The sequence below is a fragment of the Ovis canadensis genome, chromosome 13, assembly GCF_042477335.2.
Source record: "Ovis canadensis isolate MfBH-ARS-UI-01 breed Bighorn chromosome 13, ARS-UI_OviCan_v2, whole genome shotgun sequence".
NCBI classification, from domain to species: domain Eukaryota; kingdom Metazoa; phylum Chordata; class Mammalia; order Artiodactyla; family Bovidae; genus Ovis; species Ovis canadensis.
This window is the reverse complement of record NC_091257.1, coordinates 22923496-22942204: the sequence shown is the minus strand read 5'-3', so window position 1 is coordinate 22942204 and position 18709 is coordinate 22923496. Positions and strand designations below refer to the sequence as shown.

Sequence of the window (18709 nt, the reverse complement as noted above, 5' to 3'; positions counted from 1 at the left end):
TTCTCAACTTCCTTCAGAAACCCAGAGGTTGAATCAAAGAGGAAAAAAAAAAAAAATCTGGTTCCTCCAGGCCAAGAATTGGGAATAAGTCAAGAAGTAGCATGTAACAATAATACCTCCCCTTATAGGACGTTTATTGTTTGCCAAGTATCTGTGTTAACCCCTTAGCATACAATTTCAAAACAGCACTGACAGGCTGGGATTATCAGCCTGTTTTACAAGTGAGGAGCTGAAAAAAGTTAATTTACATAGCAGAGATTCTCTAATTCAAAGTGAAGTTGCTCAGTCATGTCCAACTCTGGGTTGGATCTTCTGATAGATTTTCTAAACTTTGTTTGTTTTGTGTTGTTGTATTTAGAAGATTGTTTCCAAAGAAAGCTTCTTGTAACCTAACCATAACCAAAAACAAATGTGTGACCTCCCCACAAAATTTTATTCCCATCAAAGGACAAAAAATAAGTACTTTTATGAGACAGTTAAAATGAAGTGAAGTCGCTCAGTCGTGTCCGACTTTCTGCGACCCGTGGACTGTAGCCCACCAAGCTCCTCTGTCCATGGGATTCTCCAGGCAAGAATACTGGAGTGGGTTGCCATTTCCTTCTCCAGTTAAAACGAAATATACCCTAAAGCAACAATGTCTATAGCATCTAAAAGAATCGGAATGATTATCAGAACACTGCTACATAACTTCTCAGGTGGAAAACAGTTAAGATTCAGCCCAGTTCAGTCACTCAGCTGTGCCCAATTCTTTGCGACCCCATGGACTACAGCGTGCCAGGCTTCCCTGTCCATCACCAATTCCTGGAGCTTGCTCAAACTCACATCCATCCAGTTGGTGATGCCATCCAACCATCTCTTCCTCTGTTGTCCCCTTCTCCTGCCTTAGATCTTTCCCAGCATCAGAGTCTTTTCCAAGGAGTCAGGTCTTCTCATCAGGTAAACAAAGTATTGGAGTTTCAGTTTCAGCATCAGTTCTTCCAATGAATCTTCAGGACTGATCTCCTTTAGGATGGACTGGGTGGATCTCCTTGCTGTCCAAGCAACTCTCAAGAGTCTTCTCCAGCACCACAGTTCAAAAGCATCAATTCTTCGGCACTCTACTTTCTTTATGGTCCAACTCTCACATCCATACATGACAACTGGAAAAACCATAGCTTTGACAATATGGACCTTTGTTGGTAAAGTAATGCTGGCTTTTCAATATGCCGTCTAGGTTGCTCATAGCTTTTCATGCAAGGAGCAAGCGTCTTTTAATTTCATGGCTGCAGTCACCATCTGCAGTGATTTTGGAGCCCAAGAAAATAAAGTCAGCCACTGTTTCCATTATTTCCCCATCTATTTGCCATGAAGTGATAGGATCTTTGTTTTTGGAATATTGAGTTTTAAGCCAGCTTTTTCACTCTTAAAAAGCCACTTTTTCACTCTTTCACAGTTAAGACCATCGTAAATTAAATGCAGATTAAAAATTAAATGTCTTAATGTTAAAAGCTTTTAAGAGTTTAGGAAGCCACATGATCATGCCTGATTGTGCTATGGTCAACAGATAACAACTAGCAGCTCTGGACAAAACATAAGAAACAACTAACTACCTGAAAGCTCTGGAGAATTTAACACAGAGGAAAACTGAAGCAGAGTTGACAGTGAAAGAAAGGAAGGAGAGCAGGTGGTCTCTTGTTTTGGTTTGGGCTTTTTTAATATAACTTTGAGCCAGAGCGCAAAGCTCACAGTCACCATGCTAGACACCTACAACTACAGTTGAGAGGGCCATGAACGTTGAGAGCACATTTCCCAAACTGTGCAACATTCTTCCTGAAAGTAACGACGACTTAACAAGTATGGTTTTAAATTCAGCCCACTCACATATTTCAATTACTAAATAATACTTAGGCCTTAACTTTGGTCTATTTTAAATAATATATGTATATGTTAATTTATTTTTTTACGTTTCCCCTAAAGCTGAAACCATCTTAAGATAAGCACGGCCTGTGGGTACACAAAATAGCAATTAGTAGGAGCCACAATAAAATTATCTTTGAACCAAATGATAATCACATTCCTATTAACTGTACATGATTTTATGCATGACTTCTTTTAATCTTCTCCTTTCACCATTCTCGGATGGAATACTAATTTGAGAAGAATAACTAAAAAAATCATAAAGAAAACTTTTAATTTGGAACTAAACATTTTATCTAAATAATCATAATCATGGATCTCAAGTAACTTTAAATACAGTATTTTATTTGGATTTTCAAAGAAAATGTTATGCTATGTTGTTCTTGAGATTTCCCAACCCAAAGAGAGTTGATTACTAATTTTTATAATAAAAAACCAAAGGACAATTATTTCTTATTCCATTATCACTATGAAAGTTATAGCCCAAATAAGATAAACCAACTTCCACAGGACTATTTGGTTCAACAAAGCTGCTTCCTATGCTGGTGTTTATTTCTGAAGGCTCTGTTTTTCTACTCAGAACTGCTTCTGAAAATTTTTGATGTAGTATGCCACTTTATGAAGCCCCCAGAAGAAATTATTCTCAGATCTTGGTACCAGGAAACAACTATGAATCCTGAGGAATCTAGTACTTGGCTTATTTTTCTTTAGTCATTAGAGGCTCAGTCAACAATTTGGCCCATCCCTAGCAACTACACAGCTTTGTAGCATGGAACTCTTTATGCTCACTTCACTGTTCACTTAAAATCATTAGAGAATTTCATTAGAAAAGACTGACGCTTTCTCAAGTGAGGGTAATATATAAAAATATCACGTGTGTATGGTATGTTCTTAAGGACTAAAAAACGATGATTCACGTTTAATGACACTATATTGAATATTAAAGTGCTATATATATAAAACTTGGGAATTAGTGGGAGCAAAAATTAATATGTAGCTACAAACAAATAAGAAAACGTTCTATTCACCTTCTTCAGTGAAAATTCACATACACTTCACATTCATTCTGTTGTAGTCATTTGTGGCAAGGAATAGTCCCAAACAAGTCATGATTTTCCAAGGAAGAGCCTGAAGTTTCAACTCAGTCCACGAGGAGTCCAAATGCCAAAACAGCAGGGGCAGCGGTTGTGATCAATCCCAGAACACACCATCCACTATTGAGCAGCTCTGCCGGTAAAGTCATTCAGGTCTGAGAAACACTCAAGCTCTTATAAGAAGCCCAGCTCCATACTAGGTGATTAACATAATTTTTTTTTAATCCTCAGGATCCTAAAAGGTATGTATTTTTCAGTTCAGTCACTCAGTTGTGTCTGCCACTTTGTGACCCTATGTACTGCAGCACACCAGGCCTCCCTGTCCATCACCAACTCCCAGAACTTGCTCAAACTCACGTCCATCAAGTCAATGATGCCTTCCAACCGTCTCATCCTCTGTTGTCCCCTTCTCCTCCCACCTTCAATCTTTCCCAGCATCAGAGTCTTTTCCAATGAGTCAGTTCTTCGCATCAGGTAAACAAAGTATTGGAGTTTCAGCTTCAGTATCAGGCCTTCCAATGAATATTCAGGACCCATTTCCCTTAGGATGGACTGGTTGGATCTCCTTGCAGCCCAAGGGACTCTCAAGAGTCTTCTCCCGCACCACAGTTCAAAAGCATCAATTCTTGGCACTCAGCTTTCCTTATGGTCCAACTCTCACATCTGTACATGACTACTGGAGATACCATAGCTTTGACTAGATGGACCTTTGTAGGCAAAGCAATGTATTTGCTTTCTAATGCTGTCTAGGTTGGTCATAGTTTTTCTTGCAAGGAGCAAGCCTCTTTTAATTTCATGGCTGCAGTCACCATCTACAGTGATTCTTGAGGCCCCCAAAATAAAGTCTATCACTGTTTCCATTGTTTCCCCATCTATTTGCCATGAAGTGATGGGGCCGGTTGCCATGATCTTAGATTTTTTTATTTTAATCCCATTTTAAAGAAAAAAAAAACATTTTAAAATGGGGCTAAAACCCCATTTTCACCCCAGGCATGTATTTTAACCCCATTTTAAAGATAAGGGCTATAGAAATCAAGTTACAAGCTCAGAGTGAGCAGGGCTGCATAAAAGACCTGAGACCCAAAGCCAGCACCCCTAAACTCTACATTTTGTTCTTTCTTCTACCTATAAACTTTATTGCCATACACTGGCAAAAATTTGAAAGTAGAGAATTGAATTTATTCTTGCTGAAACACTGAGAAAAGGTGAAATAACTTAGGTAAAGTTGCATTATTCCTACCAGCTAGACAGCCCTTAAGCTCTCCTATGATGCCATGTGAAGCATCTGCATTGATCAAGAAGTAATCAAATGGAATTGAGAAAAGTAACAAAGGAAAATTTATTACAATTGTGAAACTGTTGTTTCACAAATATACCTATCTAGAAGGATTCATTTAAACTCGTAGCTGAATAACAGATTTTTTTATCTTCAGTAATGAGGTGTTGGCAGCATTAGATGATTGAAGTGCTTTGTGCTTAACTGGACAAAAATAGGATCTTCTGAACAGAGTAACAATTTATAAAATATGGTAAAACTATCCTAGACATTGTTAGAATACAGACCCACAGTCCTTTATCCAAAACCCTTGGGCTCAGATAAGTTTTGGAATTTAAAATGTGTGTGTGTGTGTGTGTGTGTGTGTGTGTGTGTTTAGAAAGTTTAAGTAATTAAATGGCATTAAGCACTTTTAAAGATCCCAGCAGGAACGAGGTGCTATGCTCAAACTAGGATAACTTGAGGAAGATTTAATAAAGACACTGTTTAACATGATGTGGGCAAGGTGTAGGGAATCCACAAGGCATGGCTGGCTAACAGGGGCTAGCATCACAGTCACTGGCACCACACCTATGGAGACAGAATGAGAAGGGGACAGTTTCAGAGAGCTAGAGAGTGAGGCTTGTGCGGTGGAGAAGGAAAGAGCAACCCCCTCCAGCACTCTCGCCTGGAAAACCCCATGGACAGAGGAGCCTAGTAGGCTACAGTCCCTGGGGCTGCAAAGAGTTGGACACAACTGAGCACACACTTGCGTGCACACACACACACGGCAGGTGGAGAATGGGTAACCTTTCTGGTGGTCAGACCTCTAATCTAGACACACACACCCTCACAGAGGGTTCTGGGCAAAATAATAGAACCCACCCTCAACTCTGCCTCCTTTCTCCAATCTCCGTCCAGTGACTTCCACCAGCCAAATTCAATGGGTACATCTATCTCAAGGGAACCATACATACTGACTACAGAAAGTCAGACTCCCAGGCACATAGCTAGATACAAGAAAGGTTAAGAGTGAATCTAAAATAATAAACAGAAGTTACACAGCATCCACCCTGAGTCGGGTCTGAGACAGCATCTTGTTGTTGCTGTTTGTTTGCTAAGACATGTTCAACTCTTTGCAATGCCATGGACATCAGAAGCCCACCAGGCTCCTCTGTCCATGGGATTTCCTGGGCAAGAATACTGCAGTCAGTTGTCATTTCCTTCTCCAGGAGATCTTCCTAACCCAGAGACTGAACTTGAGTCTCCTGCTTGGCAGGAAGAACCTTCACCACTGAGCAACTAGGGAAGCCCCTGAGCCAGCATACATTAATCAAACATACAAATAATTCTGCTTAAAAATGTACAAAGATGCACACCAAAGGAGATAATGAAAGAATGTAACTTCTCTTCAGTCTGCATCAGGTTTTGCTACCAAGTGAGTTACCCAGAAACAGAACAAAGAAAAACAAACACTTGATTTCCACAGCCTTTGGATATGGTTATTACCTCTACTTTACAAATGAGAACAGAGCTTTACAAAGACTAGATAACTTTTCCAAGGACATTATGCTGTAACTGAAAGTCACGATTTGAGCCCAGTTCTGACTCTGGCTAACTGCTCTCTATCCTGCTTTGCTGTTTTTCCTTAATACAAGAGCTATATAGGATTCCATAATTTACACGTTTACCTTATCTGCTGTGTAATTCCTTATTTCATAAAATCATGCATAATTGGTATAGCTAGAAGGTACATTTCATCATATCAATAAACCCTAACAAGGTTTATTGTAGTATTGGAAAGACAAGTACTATGCTTGTAGTTCCAAAACCTTTTAAAATCTTGACCTGCCTTGTCATCACAAACATCTCCCTTTCCTTACAAGGTGCACCATACTCGATGTTCTCAGAACACTAACGTGTTCCTATAGATGCACAGGGTCACCAGTCAGCCAGCCATCTATGAAACATTTTACCTTTCACAGACCACAAGCAGCACCAAATTTAAGTTTTATTTTCCTTTCACTGTGTCTCACTCTTACTAGCCTTACTGGGGAGAAGGCGATGGCATCCCACTCCAGTACTCTTGCCTGGAAAATCCCATGGATGGAGGAGCCTGGTGGACTGCAGTCCATGGGGTCACGAAGAGTCAGACACGACTGAGCGACTTCACTTTCACTTTTCACCTTCATGCATTGGAGAAGGAAATGGCAACCCACTCCAGTGTTCTTGCCTGGAGAATCCCAGGGATGGGGGAGCCTGGTGGGCTGCCGTCTATGGGGTCGCACAGAGTCGGACACGACTGAAGTGACTTAGCAGCAGCAGCAGCCTTACTGGGCACAGGCTATGATTTTAATTGCATTTTGTATAACTGAAAACTTATTCACATTCAAATTTCAATGATCACAGTAAATACAAAATAAAACAAACCTGGATGTGAATAAGCTTATATTTTATTTCCACTGATATTACCAATTTTGCAACATAGTTCAAGTTCAAACGCCCCCAGAACAATCTGCTAACACTAAAATTAGTGTGGGAGTTCTCCTCAGCATGAACTCCATCCCTCTAAACCTGCTTCCAGCCAGGGGACCCGCCCATCTTCTCTGCAGACTGCCCACACCATGGATGTGACCCTGGCCAGCAATAAGTGTACTGAAAGTCCCTATGAATTAGGAAGACAGATTCCAACCTTCTCTCTCCTTGGGTCCCCATATTAGTTTCTTCCCTCCCCACCAAATCTGAATTCAACCCTTGACACTACCCCAGTTGCTAGCTTCCTGGTACTGCCTCCAGACCAACTCACTTACTCCCTGTCTGCAAATCCCAGCTTGACTTATCCTTCCTGTTTGTGGAGCTGTTGTTGTGAAGGATGACTATTTATTATATGAGAGTTTTACAAGCTGATAACGAGGACTGAATGTGAAAAATGTGTTCAGTGATTCTGAAGACACATGGCAAGATGCAAGTGTGTATCATTTAGCTTATTCAAATCTGGTACTTTTCTTCCCTCAGTATGAACTTTATTTTTAAATTGTGAAATGTACAGAAACTGTGAAGAGAGGCAAGGTCACCATTTTTCTTTTGTTTCAAAGTACAGTAAACTTATAATTATCAGAACTGTTGAAGAGTGAAATCTTGATCACAGTAGGTAACCATGAAAAACAAACTGTTAGCCAGTCATCCAAATATATATTCTATTTTTCCTGTGCACAAAACAGACTACGTTCCCCAGCCTCCTTTGATGTCAGGTGGGTATGAGACTGAATTCTAGCCAACTGGACGTAAACAGAAGTGATATACTCCGTTCTGGCCAAAACTCGCCATGCTTTTTTTCCTCTGCTGTGTGGTCAGGATGGAGACAGGGCCTACTTGCACAACAAAATGTCCTTGTGTTTGCATGTCACTTTCCTTTCCATGTATGTTGATATACTTGATATTCACCAAGTACAAAATAATTCAGCATTTTGCCCATTTTCTCTTCTATTCTCTGCTTTCTTCCACCACCACCAGTCTCCCAAAGCTCCTCAGGAAATACATTTAATGTAATTCAATGAGTACTGAAAAATCTGTTCCTGCCATGCAATCCACTCCATTACTAAGAAAGTTTTGAATTCTGACTTAAAAGTAAAAATTACTTGGTAAAGTGAACATAATGGTTATTTAGGAACTTACAACTATGGCCACGTCATAGTTAGTATATTAAGAATAAGGAATTGTCTGCCTGTGACATCCAATCTCTATCATGTTTGTGAACCAAAAAAAATGGATAAATATGACAACTACATCTTCAATCAAGTCATTGATTAAAAACAATAAAAGAAGTTTTATAAGAATGCCTACAATCAGATGACGAGGAAGTTCAGCTGCCAGTGCAGTTGAATACTATTCAGCAAACATGTTAAACAGCATGCTAGATAATTTGAGAACCAAAAGGATAAACAAACTCCATTAGGTAACACAGCAAAGACAACTGATTGTGAAAAGGCTGTTTTTTGAGCATTGAGAAAGGTACCCGGTCCAAGCTAGATGCTCAATAAACATTTCTTTTTTGATCAAACATGCCAAAATGGGCTCACAATTGGCCTTCAAACTTTGAGGAACATCAGAATCACCCAAAGATCTGGCTAAAAGACAAACTGAACATCAGCTCTAGATTTCCTGTTTCCTTAGGAAGTGAAGCACAGTAACTTGCATTTCTAATAAGCTCTCAGTCAAGAACCACTGCTCAAAACCCCTCCCACCACCCACAAGACCTTTCCAAATGTTCCCTGGGGACCAAAATTGCTCCTAGTGGAGAACCAGTACTCTAGGTCACCCAGATTACTTTTCAGGGTTGTTTACCAAGGGTTTCCCTGGTGGCTTAGGCACTAAAGAATCCGTCTGCAATGCGGGAGACCTGGGTTCAATCCCTAGGTTGGGAAGATCCCCTGGAGGAGGGTATGGCAACTCACTCCAGTACTCCTGCCTGGAGAATCCCCATGGACAGAGGTGCCTGGCAAGCTACAATCCATGGGGCTGCAGAGTCAAATACAACTGAATGAATAAGCACATCTAACCAAATAGACCTAATTACTTCTCCAGATACTGTGATATAGATTTTAGGAGGATATGACATAACACCTGTTGCGTTATTCTAATGGATAAAACAGGAAAATGTGGGCTGAATAATGTAAGAATTAGAAGACTTCGTATCTATTTAACTGTTACACCCAAGGATTTTGATTAATGGATTTACAGATCAGAGACAGATTTATAACACTCTTGAATCCATTCTATTTTCAGCTATTTATCTCCTAGCCTGACTATCACACAGGCTCCATTTCGTGCTACACCAATCAAACTGCAGTAACTGTCTGCAGTGTCATCTTCAGCTTTCCAGAGGCATCTTTTCCAGACGAAGCAGCACTGAAGTCACTTAACAATGCCCCCTATGGGCATTAGCAAAGGAAATATTGCCATGATTTAGATTCTTGTTAATTCTTGTTCCAATCTGGATTCCTATTTCAGATATTTGATCATATCTACCTTTTGCCTGAGCTTTTGAAAGTCTATCATTTTTTTTCAAATCTAGAGTATACATCTAACTAGTAACAGCATGTCCTCCTCTATATTCTCTATAATTTCTACCTCTTAAAGAAATTCTTCCCTCTAATTTGGAATTATGTAGAATAGCAGTCCACGAACTTTCTAACACCAGGGACCAACCTAATGAAAGAAAATTTTTCCATGGACTGGGAGTAGGGAAGATGGTTTCAGAATACTTCAAGTGCATTCCATTTATTGCACACTTTATTAATATTTCTAATCTAACGCTGCTGCTGATCTGACAGGAGGTACTAGTCCACAGCAGAAAGCTCAGGGATCTCTGATGTGGAACACTAAGCACTCTTGTTACTTCATGTTTTACGTGTGTCTACAGTTCTTTAAGAACAATAAAGATTTATTAGGTATAATACCTTTATTTCATAAAGAGAAATTCTTTAAAGAGAGTTCTAAAAAATGTCCAGGTACTTGAGGACTCTGTTTCTTGATCTCCTTAAGAACAAAGAATCCATTTCTTTCTGTAACTAAGTAGTCTGTATAATACTTACATCATTATAACACTTCTATGCTTCATCTCCTTTCATTCTTGCTTATATGCTCTCCACCACCCTCTGACCTGCAAATTTGTAGGTTTTACCTCCCTTCTAACTAGTACATTTCTTTTGAACAATGAAAACTATAAGCAAAAGTAAGTTATAAAAGATATAATTAAGGAGATTCATTATGTAATTATGTTGTCTTCAGTGTGTCAAAGACTGCGATTATTTTTTAATAAAATTCTTGTGGAATAAAATTATCCAAAGTAGAAGGAAAATAAGCTACAAGATAAAAGTCTTCCTTTCAATCTAATAAAAGTTCTCAATTCCTGTATTTCAAAGACACTGTACAAAATTGGGTATGGGTTATAGATTAAACAATCAGTTTCAATAAAAATCAACTGAATAATAAACTACACAAATCTCAAAAACAAGTCACTGAATTAGGATTACCAAGTATTTTAAATACAGTTCTGTTGGGTAGAGAAGAGGAAACGATTTATTCAACACTGCCAAATCACTGTATTTATACTAATTTGTCACTGATTTTAATATGAAGCTAAAAGACAAATAAGGGTTATCAAATAATTAGTAATTATATGATAAGCAGAAAAACTCTTCCAGGAGATTAAATATTCTTAATCATACCATTTTGGAAATAGTAATTACAAATTATTTAGGAGTCTCAATACTACAGTCAAATATTTTGATAGGCATTTTTCTAAGGCCAAGCTTTTACTTAAATATTAAATCACAAATTATTAATAACATATGTGTGTTGCTATATATAACAATCTCACTTTGAAATCTTGGTATTTATTGCCAACACATTGATTTTCTAGAGACATATTCATCTTTGTATTTTTATTTATTTATTTTTCATTGAAGGATAACTGCTTTACAGAATTTTGCTCTTTTCCGTCAAACCACAGCATAAATCAGTTATACATCTATCTCCTCCCCTTTGAAACTTCTTCCCATCTCCCTCCCCATCCCACCCCTCTAGGTTGACACAGAGCCCCTGTTTGAGTTTCCTGAGCTATATAGCAAATTCCCGCTGGCTATCTATTTTACATATATATAATGTTTCCATGTTGCTCTTTCCATACATCTCACCCTCTCCTCCCCTCTCCTCATGTCCATAAGTCTATTCTCTATGACTGTTTCTGCATTGTTTCCCTGTGAATAAACTCTTCAGTACCATTTTAGATTCTGTATATATGTGTTAGAATATGGTATTTATCTTTCTCTTTCTGACTCACTTCACTCTGCATAATAGGTTCTAGGTTCATCCACCTCATTAGAACTGACTCAAACACAATCCTTTTTATGGCTGAGCAATATTCCATTGTGTATATGTACCACAACTTCCTTATCCATTCATCTGTCGATGGACATTTAAGTCGCTTCCATGTTCTAGCTATTGTAAATAGTACTGCAGTGAACAATGGGATACATGTGTCTCTTTCAATTTTGGTTTCCTCAGGGTATGTGCCTTGGAGAAGGAAATGGCAACCCACCCCAGTATTCTTGCCTGGGGAATTCCATGGACAAAGGAGCCTACTAGGCTACAGTCCATGGGGTCGCTAAGAGTCAGACAGGACTGAGCGACTTCACTTTCACTTTTCACTTTCTACTTTCATGCATTGGAGAAGGAAATGGCAACCCACTCCAGTATTCTTGCCTGGAGAATCCCAGGGACAGAGGAGCCTGGTGGGCTGCCGTCTATGGGATCGCACAGAGTTGGACACAACTGACTTAGCAGCAGCAGCAGCAGCAGCAGGGTATGTACCTATGAGTGGGATTGCTGGGTCATATTTCTGCTTTATTGACTATGCCAAAGCTTTTGGCTGTGTGGATCACAATAAACTGGAAAATTCTGAAAGAGATGGGAATACCAGACCATCTGACCTGCCTCTTGAGAAACCTGTATGCAGGTCAGGAAGCAACAGTTAGAACTGGACATGGAACAACAGACGGGTTCCAAATAGGAAAAGGAGTACATCATGGCTGTATACTGTCACCCTGCTTATTTAACTTCTATGCAGAGTACATCATGAGAAACACCGGGCTGGAAGAAGCACAAGCTGGAATCAAGATTGCCGGGAGAAATATCAATAACCTCAGATATGCAGATGACACCACCCTTATGGAAGAAAGCAAAGAAGAACTAAAGAGCCTCTTGATGAAAGTGAAAGAGAAGGGTGAAAAAGTTGGCTTAAAGCTCAACATTCAAAAAACGAAGATCATGGCATCTGGTCCCATCACTTCATGTCAAATAGATGGGAAAACAGTGGCTGACTTTATTTTTCTGAGCTCCAAAAACCATTGCAGATAGTGACTGCAGCCATGAAATTAAAAGATGCTTGCTCCTTGGAGGAAAAGTTACGACCAACCTAGATAGCGTATTAAAAAGCACAGACATTACTTTGCCAACAAAGGTCCATCTAGCCAAGGCTATGGTTTTTCCAGTGGTCATGTATGCAGGTGAGAGTTGGACTATGAAGAAAGCTGAGCACCAGAGAATTGATGCTTTTGAACTGCGGTGTCGGAGAAGACTCTTGAGAGTCCCCTGGACTGCAAAGGGATCCAAGCAGTCCATCCTAAAGGAGATCAGTCCTGGGTGTTCATTGGAAGGACTGATGTTGAAGCTGAAACTCCAATACTTTGGCCACCTGATGTGAAGAGCTGACTCATTGGAAAAGACCCTGATGCTGGGAAAGACTGAGGGCAGGAGGAGAAGGGAACAACAGAGGATAAGATGGTTGGATAGCATCACCGACTCGATGGACATGGGTTTGGGTGGACTCCGGGAGTTGGTGATGGACAGGGAGGCCTGGCGTGCTGCGATTCATGGGGTCGCAAAGAGTCAGACACAACTGAGTGACTGAACTGAGCGATGGTTTTATTCCTATATTTTCTAGAGACATATTCATCTTTATTGTCTCTATTTCCATCTTATCATTCACTACTATTGTTTATCATGCTACAAAATGTTAAATACAACAGTTAGAAAAATAATATGCTTGACATCTATCTATCAGGGTAACCTTTATACCTATTAGGAAACCTTACAGAAGTTCTCAGCTTTAAGTTATAGATGAGTGCTAGAAATCTAGAGATAAGAATCTATCCTCAGTGAGGCTCACAGAACCTCAGAACAAGGATGGTTAGATAGGTGATTCTTGTTTGTTGGATTTTTTTTAATAAAAGCAAAAGATAAAAATACTACAGATACAATATTTAAACACAAAAATATGCAAAAATATATGTGAATATGCCTATTCACAATTTATTGATAAAAAGTACAATAATTCAATTCTCAATTTCGGCTTTGCAAAAAGAAAATAACTTTCAAAATAGTATCTAAGAAATTGATTGCCTAGTTTATAGATTATCTAAGGCTTTTCCTCTAAATTTCAATCAATTCTTTAAAAGAAAAGAATGAAATTCAAATTTATTTTTCTACCACCTTGTAATTCTGATATATAGCTAACACTATAACAAAATTAAAATCCAGATTGATTGAAAATTAAATACAAAAGGAAAAAATCCATAGGAAAAAAGATAAGTTCACATTTGTCTTAGAAATGGAAGTTCTTTTCAACAGAAACAATCACAAAGGAGGAAAAACTGTGTTTAAAAACAAAAACACACATCAAGAAAACGTGCATGCACACACACACAAAACAAAAATACTCATCATAGCTGAAATGGAATGCTCTAAAAGAAAAAGCACGTGGCTGGAAAACATGTCTTCAGCAAAGTTTTAATATCAGCAAAGGTTAACATCTTGGTTAAAGAACATATAAAAAGAAGTAAGAATAAGCCTAAAAATTTAAGAGAAAAACAGGCAAAAGGGCATGAAAAATTAATGCACAAAAGAGGATATTCAAATATAGAGAAATAAGCAAATTAAAATAAAGGGGGGAAGTTCATATTTGGCTGTCAAATTAGCAAAGATTTTAAAATATAATATCTACAGTCAGCAATGATTTATTGAACTATGCAAAAATAAACTATTACTGAAATATAATTGACCATCAGGGAAGCTATTAAGATAGTATGTATTAAAAGACTTCAAAATTTTAAACTTTGATCCAGTAATTCTACTTCGAAAAACTATCCTAAGGGAGTGAGTGAAAGCCACTAAGTCATGTCTGACTCTTTGTGACCCCTATAGAGTCCATGGAATTCTCCAGGCCAGAATACTGGAGTGGGTAGACTTTCCCTTCTCCAGGGGATCGTCCCAACCCAGGGATCGCACCCAGGTCTCCCACATTGCAGACGGATTCTTAACCAGCTGAGATACCAGAGAAGCCCCATCCTAAGGGAAAAAAACCTTTAATATGTGGAGAAGCACTTTCTTAATCATGTTTGCTCTTGTGATATTCATAATGTGTGTGTGTCTTAGTGGCTCAGTCATGTCCAACTGTTTGAGATCCCATGGGCTGCAGCCCACCAGGCTCTTCTGTCCATGAAATTCTCCAGGCAAGAATACTGGAGTCAGTTGCCATTTCCTTCTCCAATATTTATAATAATTAACCACAATACACATTGCACAATATCTACAAACATCTACGGTAGGAAAAAAAGCTAACTAATGTCTGCCATGTACTTACTGGCCTTGGGACCCACACCATCCACTTGCTTTCAGTGTCTCAGTTTTTGTTTTCCATTATAAAGTGAAGGTGATACTGCCTATCTCATGGAGTTGCTGTAAGTATCAAACATTGTGCCATGTACACTATCATGTAAGAATTGAATCGCCAGCCTATGTCTGACGCAGGATACAGCATGCTTGGGGCCGGTGCATGGGGATGACCCACAGAGATGTTATGGGGAGGGAGGTGGGAGGGGGGTTCATGTTTGGGAACACATGTAAGAATTAAAGATTTTAAAGTTAAAAAAATAAAAAACTGAAAAAAAAATAAATTAATATGTATAAAATAATTCAGTAATTTATGACTGGTTCATAATTATTGCCATAAAATATATGCAGTCATTCAAAATTAAGAACATGGAAAAGGCTTATGATAGAATGCTAGGTGGAAAAGTAAGACACTATCATGGTGCATATCAGTCAACCTGTGAAAGGAATTACACTAAAAGGTCAACATTGAAAGCAAAAAACAAAAGATTTTGCTAAGGAATTGGATAGTGTAAATTAACAGACCACTGTGCATTTTAGCTATGCAAGAAAGTCACCTACTCTGGTTTAACGCTAGAAGTTGGTTTACTTGACTAGAGCTAATTATCAGTTCTCTGAGGCTAATAGTCGTTAACTATGCAGCTGTCTAAACTGAACACTTTTCTTTCTGAAATGCTTTTCCAGCTTCTCCGAGGTCTGTTACAGTGCTCTCAGCTGGCGGCCCTCCAGGTTCTCTAGCAAAAGCTCTAAGTGTCTAGCAAAAGCTCTAAGCTCTATAGCCCTGGTCACTCACCCACATAAAACACAGATAAAGTCTATTTTAGTTAGATTTGCAATATTAACAGACTGGAATAAATAGTTCCTCAAGAGAACCATCTATTTTATGGAAGCAAATGCTGTTTGTCTTCTATTTACGGTAACTAATTTTCAGTGTTACTTTCTCCCTGAAAATAAGCTTCAGTAATAACCCACGGTCAAACATTGCTGTGCTTTTTTACTACACAGAGAGAAAGAGAGGGAAGGAGAGAGAATTAAAAAAAAAAATTCAAATTGAAGCATGATGATATAAAGGAAACCTTCCCTAGCTTCGAGATGTATAAACAAAAGCAATCATCTTGGAGGTCAGTAGTTCATACCACTGTAGAAAAATCCTCATTCAAATAATTTACAAAGGTAATATAAAGGGCACTTCAGCTTCATGATATTCTTAAACATAGGCATCTTCTAAGGAAAGAGAGAGAGAGTAGGGAACAGAGAAGAGAGAATTGACTGATTGCTATCTCTTGCCAAACCAGAAACAGAAATAATATACATTCTACCAGGGAACTACATAATACATACGGACAAAGAAAGATTGATGGGCTGGGTTAATTAACATAGAGTAGGAAGAAAGGTCCTTTTCCTTTAACATTTTGTGTCCATATGATGGATAACCAGAGTTTTAGATTTCAAAAATGATAAGATCAAGTTTCTAACTGAATAATAAGAAATCCAGTGGCTGAAACAGAAATAATGGATTGGCTCCTAATTCATGATTGGTCCATCAAGTTAATATCTGGCTTCAGACGCTCTTAGATTCAAATCAGAAGCAATATTTGGCCATGTAATCTATTCCATATTATTCTTGGCTGGTTGCTCCAGCAGGATGTATATACAAAGACGAAAGAGTTAATAAATTTATCAGACATCAAATTGACAGAGGTCTCTTCGCTAATAACTGAATCATGGAGCATGCTCCTCCTTCCCCTCATCTGCACACCTCCACATCCAGCCCTTACAAAGTTGTTATAAAGGAGGCAGAACACTGGACCAGATATCATCACTCACTATTTCCCCATTTCCCGATTCTGTAAAGTATTAAAGAGAAAAAGAATTATGCTCATTTTCCCAACCTTTTCTGTAATGTAAATGCATTACTTCTAAAATCATTCCTATTTGACCAACATCTAGAATCAGTCTTCAGTGAATATAAGCTACACATATGCACACAAATTTTAATGCTGTACACATGACGTTTTTAAAAGGCTGTCTAGCTTTATACTCATCTGATGTGAGTGATAAACATGCCAGTTTCTTTCACTTTAGTCAGTCATCCCCTGAGAGCCATAAAGCAAGCTGGTAAGAAAATTTCATAAGTGGCATTTAAAAATTCACTTGCAGGGTTTTAGAAATACCTTTTGGAAGGATAAAAATATTTTCAAGTTAGTCAGCAACATGCTTGCCTTATCAATTAACCACAACATATTTCTGCTCCCTAGTCAACTTTTTTTGTTACCCAGGCTATCTTTCTCACTTTTATGTTCCTGTCAGTTTATGCTTAATAAAAGCAAAGACTGCATCTTAATGCTAGCCAACAGAAAACATAATGAAGATGGTATTTCTCCAGTAAGAATAATGATATTACGCATTTCAAGAGCCAAAATAAAGTTTACTTAAATATTTGGAACACTTGTCTTCATGATCATTTCCTTCCATAAATATGTATGGCCTAGAGGGAACAATTTATGTACAGGCAAGCGGAGCCCTGACAATGCAATGACTCTGTGGTAGGCTCATATGTTAAGTGAACAGAATGTACTATTTTGTCTGGTTACTGGCACCTCTCCTCTCCCCACATCCTACCCACACACCTGGTTACAAAAGGAACAGCTGACAGGTGAGCAGGGAAAGGGCACAACTGGCCCAAATGGGGACACTGCCTGGGAACCAGAGACTTCGGGAGCAGGAAAGTCAAGTCAAAATCTTTAGTCATTCTCTGATGGCAAAGCTTTATTATGTAGAAGTTAAGAGCTGTCAGCAGCAGTATTTTCTAAATGTAGGAAGCCATTCCGCAGAGAAAGAGAAGGAGAACTAAAGAGAAGGAGAACTAAACAGATCAAGAAGCCAAAGTAAAAGATGGCAGGAGTCACCACAGCACCTAGGCCTCTAACTGAGGCTCTTCCCAAAGCCCAGGTGTATCTCTGACCTCATCGCACCTTCATCATGCTGAAAGAAGCATCAGGACACTTCCTCTTGCTCTCCCTCTGATGGAGGCGATTTGTTTTGGTTGTAGGATACCTATTATTTCATTGGCTCAGCCCTCAAATGGCCAACAGCGTAACAGAGAAGACACATCAGAAAGTCCTGTCAACATGTTATGATAAGTGCATCACAACACAGATCTATCACAGCTGGCACTTGAAGGGTGTTAGAGGGTTTGTTACCGAGGCTGTTGCCCCAGAATCATACGCCTGCCCCTCCCTTAAGCAGGAACTAATCTATATCTTTGTCACAGGGTCCAGACATAAAGAAAGGAAGCTATGTGAAGGAAAAAACAAAAACCAGATAGAACCAGCTGGAACCAAGATGGCGACAAACCTGACCTCCAACAGACACTGTGTTTCACTCAATGCAAATTTTACATTAGTGGCACTAAACAACACACCAGCCTTCGGCCCTGGCCGGAAGTTCCAGACCAAAAAGTACAGAAAAGAAGTGGCTCCCCACTTCCAGGAGAAACCCCACTTCCTCCCAGGAAACTAATGCTCAGGGCTCCCCTTCATTATCAGCCCTCCTCCTATCGTCCTCACCTCTTAAAACCACATCTTGGGTTTCGTTTTTGGCTGTGTGAACCTGAATGGAAAAAGAACCTTTCCCCACCAAGGCAAGAGGCCTCAGGCCAGTGAGGGCCAAAGTTGGGGTCCATATGACCTAATTCAGTAACAGTATGAGAACCAAACTACATCTCAAGGAAGGGATGACTGGGGGAGCTGGGAGGGACAACATTCCAAGCATGTGGGCAAAGACTGGCCTGTGCAAATGCAAGGGAAAGCCAGGCCACAAGACGTCCTCCAGGGCAGGTGGTCCTGGGGTTACTGGTCCTGTCCCTCTATCTTTAACAGTCCTTGACAGCTTTTGTCTTTTTATATTCCTTTCCCCACTGGCTTCTCCTCTTTACACCTCCCAGATAGTCAAAAACAAAGCTCATTTATCTCAACAAAATAGATATTTTCCATTAAGGCAAATATTCTCATTTAAAAAGGCTAAATAATAAGTTCCCTTTTGGAAGAATTCAAGTTAAATTTAGGCTGAATCCTGCAAAGTAGGGGGAAAAAGGATCTTCTGTATCTAATTACATTTCTCTCTCATTGCAGACTGGATATATTTTCATTCACCTTTATGCTCTCATTACACAAGGGCTGATAAGCAAGTTGGACTCAATAATATTCTCTCACCTGAACTGCAGATCGAA

At 39.1% G+C, this 18709-nt stretch overlaps 1 protein-coding gene across 3 annotated transcripts in view; it reads right to left on the bottom strand.

Annotated features, from left to right (window-relative positions):
- MACROD2 (mono-ADP ribosylhydrolase 2) overlaps positions 1–18709 on the bottom strand; it is a 2333538-nt gene that overhangs the window by 2115751 nt on the left and 199078 nt on the right. The window lies entirely within an intron of this gene.